This window comes from Phyllostomus discolor, chromosome 4, assembly GCF_004126475.2.
Source record: "Phyllostomus discolor isolate MPI-MPIP mPhyDis1 chromosome 4, mPhyDis1.pri.v3, whole genome shotgun sequence".
In the NCBI taxonomy this organism is placed as follows: domain Eukaryota; kingdom Metazoa; phylum Chordata; class Mammalia; order Chiroptera; family Phyllostomidae; genus Phyllostomus; species Phyllostomus discolor.
This window is the reverse complement of record NC_040906.2, coordinates 141,186,725-141,202,442: the sequence shown is the minus strand read 5'-3', so window position 1 is coordinate 141,202,442 and position 15,718 is coordinate 141,186,725. Positions and strand designations below refer to the sequence as shown.

Here is a 15,718-nt window from a genome sequence, read left to right as displayed (position 1 = left end):
ATATATCAAAGAGGACATAGAGATCAACTCTGAAAATGTTGATAGGTCAGTAAAAAGGTCATTTGATATAACACTGTATATGTGATTGATGAACTTTATAATAACAATTTCAATGGGGGTCTGAGAGGGTGAGTTGGCTCAGGAGAAAATAATCAGAGGAACAGAGGTTAGTAAAAAAATAATGTTTAAAGAAGTTTTGCTATAGAGAGCATCAGAGAAATGAGATACTCACTAGAATTAAGTATATGGGGTCAAGAAAAACTTTTGTTTTAACAGGGAGAAATAACATCATATGTATATGCTGATATAAATGATTCACTTCAAAGCATTATTAACATGCCAGTTAGTAAAAAAAAAATCTGGTATGTCCTAATAAAATGGTCTATTTCTTTTCTAATAGTAGCCTGGGCCACTAAACCATCAATTGGTAATAAAGAAGAAAACTTGGAACATGTTTTTACAATACTAAATTAAAAGCATAAATAACCTACTGCTATACCTTGCCATTTTTCAATGTGTCTACTCAAACTCTCATCATCATTCATGACCATTTTGTCCCCAAAAAAGTCTCATTATTTCAATTATCATCATGAGCAGCTTGCCTGATAAGCATACTTCAAGCAAATTCTTCCCAAATATTTGATAAAAATCATAAAGACAGAGTTCTGATAGGAGACTCTTCTCAAAGATTATAGTTTCTTGGAAAAGGAACAGTTGCTTTTAGGAGCTAGATGTTACTGAGGAAATGTAGGAATAGGGGCATGGATTACCTTCAGGGAATGAGAATCAATCCTGGGGAAGAGCATAATTATGTGATAAGTTTTTAAAATACTGATACACTGGATTCATCCTCAGAAACTCTGAGGTTTGCTTGCTTGTGGATAGTACCCAGGTATCTGAATTTTCAACAGCTCTCCAGAAGACTCTAATGAAGAGTGTTTAAGAACCACTATTCTTGATATATAATTTTGATCATCATCTTCCATACAATCTTCCAAGTTCTCAGTGTTTAGTTGCAAGGAATCAAGGAACAATGAGATTATCTGCTAATCCACTCAGGAAGCACTATGGTATAGTTGAGTCTCTAGCTCAAGAATGATGTTTATCTTAGTAAAAGTCTTATGAATCCATCTTAAACTAATGTGTTATTACATAAATTGCTCTGAACTCTGTTCCTTACCTCTCTCCAGTTCTCAAAACCTATCTTAAGGTATGAACCAAGATCTAAGTCATGAATTTAGATTATCTAAAAATATTATACCTAAATTTCCAGTCAAGATGGAGGCATAGGCAGACATGCTTTTCTTTCTCACACAAACACAAGAAGAATCATAACTAACCTCAAAATAAAAAACAGCCAGAACTGCCAGAAAATCAAAATGTATGGAAGTCCAACAACCAAGGATTTAAAGTCATATTCATCCAGATAGGTAGGAGGGGCAGAGAAGGGGAGTCAGGGTGAAGAGGAAGCAGTGTGGTGCAGAGAGACAGCAGCAGAGGCAATGGAATGGGTGGTCCCACATTTAGGTGTGGTAGACAAAAATCAGGAGGGATACATTGTGAGGGAGTGATCAAGTCCCAGGCCAGACCATGCAGCACAAGTTTCCAGCACTGGGAAGAAAAAGCCTCATATCTTCTGGTTATAAAAACCAGGGGCAGTTGGAGTCTTGGAAGAAACTGCCAGTTTCTCAAGAGAGTTCATTTAAAGAACCCGTGAGGACTTAGAATATATGCAAACCCACCCACTCTAGGAATCACAATCAGGGCAATAGGTAGAAGGGCACTTGTCATATATGAGAAGTGGGTGAAATGGGGCTTGCAGAAGCCAGGTAGCAGCATTGTTCCCTCTCCAACCCCTCCCCCACACACAGTGCCATGAAGTGGTGAAGTGGTTGGCCCCACTCTGTTGAACACCTAAGACTCTACCCCATACAACTTAATAAGCATGCTAAGACAGGGAATCAAAGCAGCTCTACCTAATAGACAGAAATAAACACAGGGAGGCTGTGAAATTGAGGAGACAAAGAAATATGGCCAAAATGAAAGAACAGAACAAAACCCCAGAAAAAGAACTAAATGAAAGGGAGATAGCCAAATGATCAGATGCAGAGTTCAAAAAACTGGTGATCAGGATGCTCAGAGAACTCTTTGAGTATGGCAAAACATAAAGGAAGAAATAAAGGCAACAGTAAGTGAATAAAGAAAAATCCACAGGGAACCAACAGTGAAGGGAAGGAAGCTGGGGTTCAAATAAATGAATTGGAACATAAGGAAGAAATAAACAGTCAACCAGTACAAAATTAAGAAACAAGAATTCAAAAAATGAGGAGAGAATAAGAAGACTCTGGGACATCTCCAAATGTGCCAACATCTGAATCATAGGATGCCAAAGGGAGAAGAGAAAAGTAAGAAATTGAAAACTTCCTTGAAAAATAATGAAAGAAAACTTCCTTAATCTGGTGAAGGAAATAGACACACAAGTCTAGGATGCATGGAGATTCCTAAACAAGTTAGACCTAAAGAGGACTACAACAAGACATATCAAAATTAAAATGCCATAGGTTAAAAATAAACAGAGAATCTTGAAAGCAGCAAGAGAAAAGCAGAGAGTTACTACAAAGGGATTCTAATCAGACAATGAGCTGATTTCTCAAAAGAAACTTTGTAGGCAAGAAAGGACTAGCAAAAAGCATTCAAAGCCATGAAAAACGGGGACTTATAACCAAGATTACGCTATCCAGTATCATTCTAAACAGGTATGATTCTATGATTCTAAAAAGGTATCATTTAGAATAAAAGGGTAGATAAAGTGCTTTCCAGACAAGGTAAAGTTAAAGGAGTTCATCATCACCAAGCCATTATTAAGAAAAATGTTAAAGGGAATTATAAGTAAAAGAAGAGGATCACAACTATGAATGTTAAAATGACAACAAACACAACTATCAACAACTGAATCTAAAAAACAAAAACAAAAACAAATTAAGCAGAGGACGAGAACAGGAACAGAATCATGGATATGGAGATCACTTGGAGGGTTATCAGTTGGGTGGGAGGAGGGAGAGAATGGGGGAAGAGGTAGAGGCAGCAAGAAGCATAACTGATAGGTACAGAATATACCTACCTGGGGGAGGTTAATTGAGTGGGGGGAGGGGGAGGTTAGGAATGGTATAGGAAATGGAGAAGCCAAAGAACTTATATGCATGACCCATAGCCATGAACTAAGGGTGTATATTGCAGGAGGGAAGGAGGGTACTGGGTGGAGGGGGGGCAAATGGGGAAAAATTGGGGCAACTGTAATAGCCTAATCAATAAAATATACTTTTAAAATAAATAAAATAAAAATATTATATCCATCCATACTATTGATAGAAAATAATTTTTTATTAAGCGACCTGGTTGAGCAGAAGGAAAAGCACAAAAGTAAGCCATCCTTGGGATGCTGTGACCCCATGTTAAATGGCATGCTTAACTTCCTGATGTTGTCTTTCTTTTCCTATACTACCCTAACTTGTTCTTCACTTCCTTTAGTCCATTGTTTTCTACCCCTCTCTTATGTTTTTTATCTTTCAACATTTATTTCTATCCTTCTCTGCTTTTCTCTTCATTCTCTGGTATCATCTTTTACTTTTCTTTATTATTTTGGGCAATATGTGGGACCAAGGGATGGAAGAGAAAATAGAGCCTAGAGATGCAAAATTTTGTGAGATCCTTATAATCATTTAGGAAAGCATTTCATGAAAGGGGTGATGTTAAAAAATATGCATCATATTTCAATACCAATAAAGTACAGGAAATAAGTTCCAATGCTATTGAATCATTTATTCAAGATGAACAAATTATAAAGTGGAAAGTCATATATACCATATATGAATACACACTTCAAATGTACATTTTATTTATTCAACAAAGAATCTTATTGCCTGACATTACCAGAAAAAGTTTGAATGATGCCACCAGCACCCTCATGGAAGAGTAATTTACAATATATTCACAGTCTAACCAAAATTTACAATATATTCACAGTCTAACCAACATAAGTAGGCTTTCAGATCCAGTACATACATAAACAGAATTCAAAAGAAATTATTTGAGAGTAAAGATTAAAAAAATCATTACCATGTGCAGTCCTATGTGCATTTACTTTAGTACTTACTAAATACTGGTAAATGAATGAAACCTTTAATAATCTTACAGAATTCAAGTAAAAACTTTTTAAAATCCTTTTATTTTTGGAAGCAACACTTTATGGCAGATGATCAAAACTGTCTGACACGTTTTGAGCTTTCTCTGCCAGCAAAGTCTAACCTATTGCAGTGCTCTCTCTTCTATGAAACAACCCATTACAGAGACTCAGTGTTAAAAAAACTTTTTTGTACTCTAGACATTTCCATTCGTCTTTCTAAGATAAGTCATACTTTTTCCCAAACCAGTGAGGCTTTGGGGAAAAAAATTCTATAAATCTATAGTATAACTTAATCCATTAAACATGTTGATTGCATATCAGAGATCATAGATACTGCTGAAGTAGAATAAATCCAAACATTATGGTTCTGGAAGACAGGAAGGATTAGATCATTGAGTCCCACAAAGGAAATTGTCTTTATGACTCCAGTTGAAATACTCATTTTATCTTTTACCAACACTATTTGGAAGTTAAAGTAAAATTGTGGAAAGAAATATAATCAGCTGTGAATTATAAAATATTAGTCCTTTTTTCTCTCTTACTATAACTTTGTCAGTATTTGAATGGTAAATATACTTTCAGAATTTTGGTTTTCTTATATAAAAATAGCAGGGATTTTGAAGCCATTTGAATTTAAGCTTTAAATGATATGGCTTGTTACCTCCACTTTATAAAGTTACTTTAATGTGTAATACAATACACTTTAGATGTATAATAAAAAGGATCCTATAGTAGGTATACATCTTATACCCATTCATTTATTTTTTCTGAATTGCTATTTATTTGTTTAAATATTTGTGTCCCTGGAATATTATGTGTTTCTTGAGAACAGAGCATAGTCAGATCTTTATCTCCAGTAACGAGGACGATCACCATACATAACAGACATTTGATAAATGTTTGTGTATCAGATATCTTGGTTGCTTGGAACAAAAAGACTACTGTTTTAGCTTTTTATCATGGCACCTTGAAGACTGTCAGCTGCTTCAAGATGAAGCTGAGCATCTGTTTCCAGACACTGGTTGCCAGAAACTCAATGAAGTGGGCAATAAATGCAAACTATACCTTTTATGAGAAGTAGACACAGAAGTTGCTGGTGATGTTCTGGATAAAGAATGGAAAACTTATGTGGTTTGAATCAGTGGCAGGAATGACAAACAAGGTTTCCCCATGAAGCAGGGTGTCTTGACGAATGGCCATGTTTGCCTGCTGCTGAGTAAGGGGCATTCCTGTTACAGACCAAGGCAGATTGGAGAAATCACAAATCTGTTTGGAATCATATTGTGGATGCCAATCTCAGTGTTCTCGACTTGGTCACTGTAAAAAAAGGGGAGAAAGATATTCCTGGTCTCTCTGATATTATCATGCCTTGTTGCCTGGGGCCCAAAAGAGCTAGCAGAATCTGCAAACTTGTAAATCTCTCTAAAGAAGATGATATCCACCAATATGTTGAGACAAAGGCCCTAAACAAAAAAGGCAAGAAACCTAAGACCACAGCACCTAAGATTCAGCATCTTGTTACTCCATGTGTCCTGCAACACAAACGTTAGTGTATTGCTCTAAAGAAACAATGTATGAAGAAAAACAAGGAGGAGCTGAAGAACATGCTAAAGTTTGGGCTCAGAGAATGAAAGAGGCTCAGAGAAGGAAAGAGGCCAAAGAAAATTTCCAGCAACAGATCTCCAAGAGATGTAGGCTATCTTCTCTGAGACCTTCTATCTCTAAGTCTGACTCCGTCAAAATGAGATTTTCTTAAAGGAATACATAAATAATAACGCCATAAAAAAAGACTATACTATTTTAAAATGTTTAATAGATATGGGATAGGAAAAAATCCCTGTTCATTAATTATTCCCCTCAGTAGTAATCCTAGAGCAGGGTCTCAGTCTGTGGACCACAAGATTTATGAAGTCATAGAATGTTTCTGGTTATTTCATTTGACCTGAAGAACGTTTTAAAAGCTGTAGCTCGCACATGATATGCCTGTAGTGGCAGCCATGGGAGAAGTATAGCTCCTGTTGTTCTATTCTAGGACTGCTTCACACTCTATTTCACAACATAAATCTTGAGTACATTCGAATTTATGAGCCTTACCTCCTGCAGTCTAAAATCGTAGGATTGAAAGAGCCACAGTAATCTGTCTGCCTCAGCCTAGATTCTAGAAAGTGTCTTTGTGATTCTGCAAGAATTTGTGGCACATATAGACAGCCCCCTGCATTTGCAGGTTCTGCATTCATAGGCTCAACCAGCCACAAAATGAAATATTCAGAAACAAAAAGGTTATGTTGTTGCCATTGAGTACTATGTAGTTAGGCCTATGACGGTTGCATCTATACTAAATATGTACAGATTTTGTTTTCCTGTCGTTATTCCCTAAACAATACAGTAAAACAATTATTTACATAGCATTCATATTATGTTAGGTATTATAAGTAACTTAGAGATGATTTAGAGCATACAGTAGGATATGTATAGCTTATATGAATATAATACACCATTTTTACATAATGGACATGAGCACCCATGGATTTTGGTTTCCATAGAGAGTCTTGAAACCAATTCCTCATGGATATAGAGGGATGACTGTATTACTTTCAACTATTTTGATTACAATGTAACAAATTACCACAGAAGTAGCGGCTTAAAACTAGACACATGTGTATGTTTCTGTGGGTCAGGAGTGCATTCACAGATTGACTGGGTCCTCTGATAAGGTCCCACAAGGCTGCAATCTAGATGTCAGCTGGGTCACAGTCCATTCTGGAGTTTGAAGCCTTCCTCCAAACTCCAGTGACTGTTGTCAGAATTTAGTTCCTTGCAGTTGCTGGAGTGTGTCCTGCTTTCTGGCTGGTTATCCACCAGCTGCTGCTCTCAGACCTTCACAGACCACAGGGTCCCTTGCTATGTGACCCTCTCACAGGCTTTGCCTTAACACAACACTCTTCTGTAAGTCCAGTGAGAAAATCTCTCTCTTCAAGAAGGGCCTCTGTTTTTAAATGACTGATTAGGTCAAGCTGACCCAAGATAATCTTCCTTTTGATTAACTCAAAATCAATTGATTTAAGACCTTAATTACAGCTTTATAATTACATCTTTGAAATACTTCACTTTTGCCATATAATATAACCTAATTAGATTTATAACATCCCATCATATTCAGTGGTCCCACCCACACTCAAGAAGAGGAGATTATAGAGGCCAGAAATCTAGGAGACCATTTTAGGATTTTCACCTACCACAAGGATAAATGTCTTTCAGGTAACCTTGTTTTCCAGGACATAAATTACATTAAGATATATATGTATACATGCATATTATATATAGTATACAAAATATGAAGTATGTATTGGATTTGCTTAGTTTAAACATTACATATCCTTAGATATGTATACATGCATAGTATACATATGTCTGTATATTTGTAGGTATACATTTGTAGGTATATACACATGTTTTTTTCCTTCTATTTCTTTTTCTCCTCTACCTACCCTTCTCTTTTTGCTTCTTCTTCTTTCCTTTTCCCCTTCTTATCTCTTCTTTTTAATTAAATACCAAGTAGAGTTAATTTATATGACTTTCCAAAAATCAAGGGACTGTATTATGACTTTGAGAAACAGGCTGCGGTTTTCGATATTATCCAAGCACCCACTGGAATACTATGGTAGGCCATGTGTTTGTGTTCTGTAACTGAGATGGAAGTTACTTTTTACATTGCAGATCTCTCGAGAAAAAAATCCATGTATCCTCTTAATCGCGCACACTTTTATAAAGAAAAATCTACCATCTGCAACCAATTTCCTTAAGTAAATTAGGGACACTTTTAGAGGATTCACAATAAAGTAAAATAAAAGTTTGATAGAGACAATTCCTTATTAGTTCAATAAAAATCTCTGCTTTAAGAAACTGGATTAAAGTGACTTTGCTCAATGTATTTGTCTAATGGGTTTTTTTCAAGGTTGTGGAGCTTGAGAAGAGAAAATGAGTAAGAAGCTGCACTGTAGAGATTTTCCTATCTAATAAGAGATTTAAAGGCCATTTTATTTATAAGCATTCAAGAGTAGGAATTAAAAGGAAGATTTTGGAGGGTGCATGCTTTGAGATGATAAGAAATGCAAATGCACACATCAAAAATGGGGCCACTGAGCAGTCTAAAAGGAGGAACAACACTCAGAGAGCCTAAGTCCTGGTCAAGGCAAGTTCCATGATTAACTAGTTCTGTCCTATAAGACACGATCTTACTTTCTTTCCATGTGGATGACGGATAATACTAACTTCTCTGTCCACTTCTCAGGGTTATTGTAAGTAACCAGTTTGACTTAATGAGAGGAGCATGGACATACATTTCAGAGAGAATTTTGTTATAGTTTTGGTTTTAGTACTTTCTGGTTATATGAACTTTGGCAAGTTATTTATCTAACCTTAACCTGAATTCCCTCCTATGGAAAATAATGCCTAATGTCAGGATTATTTTAAGGATTAAACAATTTATAGAAGCTAAGTAGATAATCTGCAATTATGTCTACTATTAGAATAATAGTATAATTAGAATAATAGTATAAATTACCATGAAAATGTAAAATCCAATTCTAATAACCTAAGATTAGAAAGATCCCCCACCTAAAGCAAAGGATGCCAGGTTGAATTTATTCTGCATGTGCATGAACATAGTACAGAGAATACATATTTTCACATTCTTCCACCAACCTCACTTCTTTATTTCAGACCCAAATGACTGGAATAGTTAGAATTTGTTCTGTGACCTGAGAATATTCAAAATGATTCTATATATATGGACTTTGTAATTATTATTTTATTTCATCATCATTTCAAAATATTATAATCAATATCTTGTATTGATTTTGTTATATAGTGTAAAGAATAAATGCTTCAAACCACCTTTCCTCCAATATTTTTTTTGTTTGTGACTTATTCATTATTTCTGGATCACTATTACTTCATGCATAAGATAATGGAGGTTTAGCCATGCTCTAATATTTTGTATGTGAAAAAGCATAAAGAATTTTTTAGTAAAAAACAAAACATTCTAGAATTTGAACATTCTTAGTTCAAATTTTGCAAAGAATATGCTTTAAAAATCATTTAGATAGTTATTGGAGTGATTCTATGATAGATAACAGAGGACATGTTACTATCCAGGCAATAAGGGGAAAGAAAATTAATTTTTGAATCTACATATTTAAACTGAAGAGACAAGGCTCCTTCTGTTTCAAAGTGGTTTGCACAAGTTCAGCATGGGACATTCTGCCATGAAATCCTCATTGAAATATTCTGCTGAACCTAAGTTGCTGCTGAGGAAGACAAAAGACATCCACTTTCCTACTAACACAGTACCAGATTTTCAATGTAAGTGAAGTTCAGACTAAATACTGCCACATATATTGCCATTTGTAAGTTAAATCCCTACTATTAAGCAGGCACAGAAACACTCATATGATTTGTTTCTGTCCTTCTGGGAGCTTAATAAAGTCCCAGCTCCCTGGTTTTTGAGATTAATCAATCACTTTCTGCATAAAACATTCCCTTACCCAACAATATTTTAGAGGCACAATACAGTTAACTGAATATTCAACACAGCCAATGAGAATATTCTAACCCATGACTATATTCACATCATACTTTGAATAACATTCTAAAAGATGAGGTCTAAACCTTCTCTGACTCTATTATCCATTACAAACAGTGGTGGAAGGTTTAAAATATTTTAATAATCTGCATATGTTGAATATAACTAAATTCACCCATAATTTACAGGCACATTCTTCAATACTCATTAAAAAGCCACTAAATTCACCAGCAGAAATCCTCTTCTCACATCCATTTGCAAAGCCTCCAGTAATTATCAGAAATAATGATAGATGAAACACTTATAGTTGCCTTTTGATCAAGGGTTATCACCCCTTGAGTGTTTAATGTATTCCCTGTTAGGAAACTGCCCCTTAAGTGCAGTTAAACTAATACACATATACCATCCTGTCTCTTATGCTGAATTTTTTTAGTGTATATTTCTATGTTAGAACAACTAGAATTGTATATCTCCAACCCAGACCTCTCATAAAGTCTAGACTCAAAGCATCAGCTGCTACTAAACCTAATCAATAGGCTCCTAATTGGTTCCTGTTACTGCCCTTAGCCCCCTATTATCTATTATCAATATCACAGACAGAACGATCTTGGTTCCTTTGGCAGAAATTAAGATTTGCTCACAGTAAGGGTAAGATTTTATCACCTGTTCAGTGACTTTTTATTTCCCAGGCAGTGAAAATGAACATCATCACCAAATCTGCAAGCCCTCTGACCTCTCTGATCTTAACTCCTACTAGCCTCTCCTTGGTTAGTGCACTTGGGCCTAGGGTCACTTTAATTTTGTCTCAGTGATGTCAGGCATACCACCAGCTCAAGGCTGTGAGAAAGTAAGTTTCTCTCTGCCAGGAGCTCTCATTCCCCAAATGTATATATACACAGCTTGCTTCTTCACTTCCTTCAGGAATATGTACTAATGTTACTGTATCAGTTTCCTGTGTCTGCTGCAACAAATTACCACAAACCATGTGGCTTAAAACAACAGAAATTCATTGTCTTATAGTGCTGGAGGGCAGAAGTTTAAAATAAGAAGCCAAAATCAAGGTGTCAGCAGAGCCAAACCCCTAGAGGCTCTGGGAAAGAATCCTTGCTGTACCTTTTCCAGCTTCTGGTGAAAGGGACTTGTAGCCACATCCCTCAGGTCTCTGTGGCTACAGTCACATTCCCTACTCTTCTCCCTCTATAAAATCTCCTCTGTTGCTCTCCTACAAAAACACTGTTAGAACATTTTGGGTCCACCCAGATAATCTAGAATAAACTCCCCATCTTTAGGTCCTCAATTTAATCACATTAGGAAAAACTTTGCCATATAAGGTAACATTTACAGGTTCTGGGAATGACAGTCTGACATCTTTTGGGAAAGCCATTTGTCAGCCTACCACAGTCATCCTCTTAGGTGTCTTCTACTGCCACTCTTGAAATTTCCACTGCCCTTTCCCACAGCACTTCCTCTACCCCACCTTTGTTTTTTTCATAGCATTTTTCACCTGATGGCGCTCCATACATTTACTCACTTATTGCTCACATTATTTGGCTCCTTCAGCTAAAATGTAAATACCACAAAGGCAGAGTTGTTATCTCTCTAGTCACTGTTCTTTTCATAGCACAATGTTCAAAGATACCTGCCATATAGCATATTCTTTTCATGAATATTTTCGAGAGAACGGATGGATGAATGAATAAAGAGGTTCAAGTATTTCAGATGAATGGATAATGACTTTAGTGCCATAGTTTTCAAACTGTGTGCTGTAAGAGGCAAACCAGTGTGACACAAGTATGTTTAAAACATATAATATATTACTAGTCAGGAGCACTGACCTCTTTTCCCTTAGACTGTCAAATAAAAATATTACAACAGCCAACATAATAGCCATCTGGTGTGAATGAATCAAAATTATACCTTTTTTTGTCAGATCAGCAAAAAACATATAAAATATATTTTCAGTGTGCTGCAGAATTTTAGTAATTCATTTATTTGTGTCATGAGATAAAAAAGGTTGAAAATCACTGATATGATGGGTTGAAATGTGACCCCTCCAAAGGATTGATACACATTCTAATCCCAGAACCAGTGAATATTTCCATGCATGGATAAGCAAAGCAATGAAGCATTATACTGTAAAAGATATGATTAAGAGGAGGAATTTATCCTGGATAATCTAAGTGAGTCCTAAATAAATCACAACTGATCTATAAGAGAGAAGCAGAGGAAGAATAAAGATACACAGATGACACAGAAGAGGAATCAATGTGACCACGGAGGCAGACATTGAAATGATAATGGCCATATGTAAAGACGTGCCAGCAGCCACAAAATACTGGAAGTAGTAAGAAGCAGATCCCCTCTAAAGCTTTAGGAGGGAGTGCAGCCTGCCAACACTATGATTTCAGACTTCTGGCCTCCAGAATATTGACAGAATAAATTTCTGGTTTTTTTAGGCCAGTAGTTTGTAGTAATTTGTTACAGCAGCCACAGGAAATTACTACAATGTGGGTGTTCTAATGGTTTCTTGGTTACTAAAGGACAAAAGAATATAAACAGATATATGTACCTTAGTTTTACCATAGAAAATAATTCATATCTTAAAATTATACCTGTAATTATTATCTATGTTCCTGTTATCCTATGAAGAAAACAAACTCTGAAGTCAGAATTTTTGTGTTTCATTCTGTCTTCATTTCTGAGAACCTTCAGAAATGATCTACTCATTTTGCTTCAGTTTTCCCATCTGTAAAATAAGAATAAACCAATGCTTATCTCAATGGTAGGCCTGAGAATTATATGTACCCCTATGTTCACTGCAGCACTATTCATGGTGGCCAAGACATGGAAATAACTGGTGTCTTTTGATAGATGATTGGATAAAGAAGATGTGGTACATGTATACAATGGAATATTACTCATTCATAGGAAAAGATGAAATACTGCCATTTGTGACTATATGGATAGATCTTGAGAATATCATGCTAAACAAAAAAGGTCAGATTGAAAAAAGTCAAGAACAGTATAGTTTCACTCATTTGTGGGATATAACTCTGAAAGCAACAAATGAACAAACAAGGAAAGCAAGCAAAACACACAGACACTGACAACAGTGTGGTGGTTACCAGAGGGAAAGGGTGGTGAGAGTTAGGAAAGGGTAAAGAAGTTCAAATACATGGTGATAGAAATAGACTTGACTTTGAGTGGTGAACACAGTATAATATACTGTTGATGTATTATAGCATTGTACACTTGAAACCTATATAATTTTATTAACCAATGTCATTGCACTAAGTGTAATAAAATGTTTTTGATCTACAGTACTTGCTTTTTAGTGGTGATAGGAAACCATAAAAATTTTTAAAAGAGTTAAAAATTATAAAGTACTTAAAAATGTGCCTATGCCCAGCACACAACTGTTGTGTCTTTTTCATTACTTTTATTACAGTATAAATAGAGTTTATTAGAAGCATCAACTTCAGCCTCCCAATTCAGGGTAAACCTCTACACCCTTCCTTGTTATTTTCAGTTCCAAGAAATGCTGAACATCCTTCATCTCCAGCAGACTCTAATCTCAATCTGACTCTGCCCATCTGTTTTATAACTAATCCCCTGAAAGTCTTTCGTAATTCGTTTGAGAATTCAAGCTCAGTCATCAGTAAAAGCCCCCTCACTCTCAGTCACTTCTGTAGACATTTTTTTCACCTATTTGCTCTGACAGGAATCTGGCTTTCACCTGTGGACACTGTTCCAGGAAATCCACTAGAGTGGAAATTGAGTTGATCCTTTTATCCCTTGTATCTCTCAGCTTGGAGCTGGTCTAAGTGTCCTTTTTACACCACAATGTTATAGTGTGCCCTCCTTCTCCTTCAAGACTTCCAGTTCCCTCAGAGCATATGCCTTCCAAGTATGCTGCTCACTCACTGTCCCTGGTGAGTGGCAGCTATTTACATAGTCATAACATTCATCAGTTCCTTGATTTTATATGGGTGTCATTTATTGTGACCATTCTATGCATAAATCCTTCCCCCTTTATCATTACCTGGACTCAATAACAACTCCAGGCAAATCCAGCTCTCTCACATACAGTCAGAATATTGAATCAGGATGTGAATCCACTGTATTGGAAGAAAGAAATATATTTTTAAGAGGTGAAAAGTGAATTTAGATTAACATTATGTATAGTAGTTAAAAGTAGAAACTCCAAATTTTCAATAATAGTGGAATTTGAAACAAAACAAAAAAGGATACATTATATTTTATATTCATTTGATCACAAACTGAAGTGATACAAGAATACAGTGACTTTCAAACAACTAGGGCAGAGGATGAAGAGGTGAGGGCAGCTTTCCTTATAGCCCTGGTATAAAGCCCTTCCTCATGTTAGTGATTTCATAATGAGAGAAGTTACATGCAAATAATGCGCACTGTAATTGAGGGTGGAGTTATCTAACTAGGTCCATCTTCGGAGACAGTCCAAATTTGAGAAGTGTTTGGGTAGGTAACAAAGAATGATTTTCCAAGGGGATGATTTCGAGAGGGAAGTCAAAATTGTTTCTGTTGATGATCCAAGTGCAGATATTTATTGGGCCCTGATGACTTACTGAATTACCTACCAGTATAATCATGGATAGTGAAAAGTTACTGAATGGTTATCAGGCCACAGTCACCAGTGTCCTGCCAGGTGACAATGGCTATATCCAAGGAGGCTTCAGTACTGGGACACTGTTGAGCTCATCCTCCTTATGATCTTCATTGATAAAGGTAAATAATAATGATAACTAACTTTACTGATCTCTAAGTTCCCGGCACCAGTCTCTGTGCTTCACATGAATCTTCTCCTTTGATTCTTACAACTCAAATAGGGACTAGTATTATTTCTTTTGCAGATGACAAAAGATACATACAGATGTTAAGCAATTTTTCCAGGCACATGGTTAACAGGTAGAGAGACTAATCCCAGGAAAAAGGGTTCTAGAGTCTATGCTTTTACCCACTGGGTGATACACTAAGTAAGATCAAGACTACCCAAAGGGGAAAAAAAATGAAGAAAATAGTCTCAAGTACCACTTTCTAAAGTATATATTGTTAATTTTTCATAATCATATAAGTATATTTAGTGGAAAAGTTGTTATTTTATAATTTCATTTCCCTTAATCATAGATATTTTCCCTTTTGGCATAAGAATGGACTTTGAATATCAGAACTATAAATGAGTCATAGTGTAATTTTTATGCAGATGCACAGATTAAGGTTAAAAGAGAGACAACATGGTTTCACTAAAAAAAAAAATCAGGCCCATGTAGGAATGGGAAGAAGAGCACAGGTGATCAAGGAACCAAAGCTCTTTGGGGGAGTCATTTACCCCAGCTGGCTCTGAGGTTCCCCTGTGGTGGTCCACAGGGGACTTCTCCATTCTTAATGGGTCCACACAGTACAACAACCCTATCCTGCATTCTGTGTCTTCACCATTCTTGAGTTCATTAATTGGATCTAATATGAGGCCACTGCTTCCACCACAGTTGCTTCCATCTTAAGAAAGGGAATTCTATGGTGCTTTGTTCTGGCTGATCAGTATCTCCAATTATCAACAGTTTGATATCTTTTCTCAGAAACACAAAGATCAAGACACACTAGAGTAGGCATGCCTCATTGTTCTCCTTGGCTAATCCATGATATCTAACCACAACCAACCCACACTCAAACCATCATTTGCTTACAGTTTCTGTCATCCTAAAAAAATCTCCCAGTCTCTTCTCCACTACTATTGTGGTATATTATCTAACAAAATAGTCTCCAAAATTCTCTAAAGTTGATCATATCTTCCACTACTTTCCCATCCAAAACATAGCATAGTGTTATGCAAAGATTAATTTAAACAATTCCTACATATATTTCTACATATATATTTCATTCATTAATTTTATAAAACAATGATTTGTGCTTAACAG

General features: G+C 36.0%; 1 non-coding gene and 1 pseudogene across 1 annotated transcript; both read left to right on the top strand.

Moving 5' to 3' along the window:
* Window positions 1–1,809: 1,809 nt before the first annotated feature.
* On the top strand, window positions 1,810–5,939 carry LOC114495026 (annotated as a pseudogene).
* Window positions 4,234–4,355, top strand: LOC114495842. Its single transcript, XR_003684507.1, has one exon. It is a non-coding gene; the product is annotated as a small nucleolar RNA SNORA28 (small nucleolar RNA).
* Window positions 5,940–15,718: the final 9,779 nt, after the last annotated feature.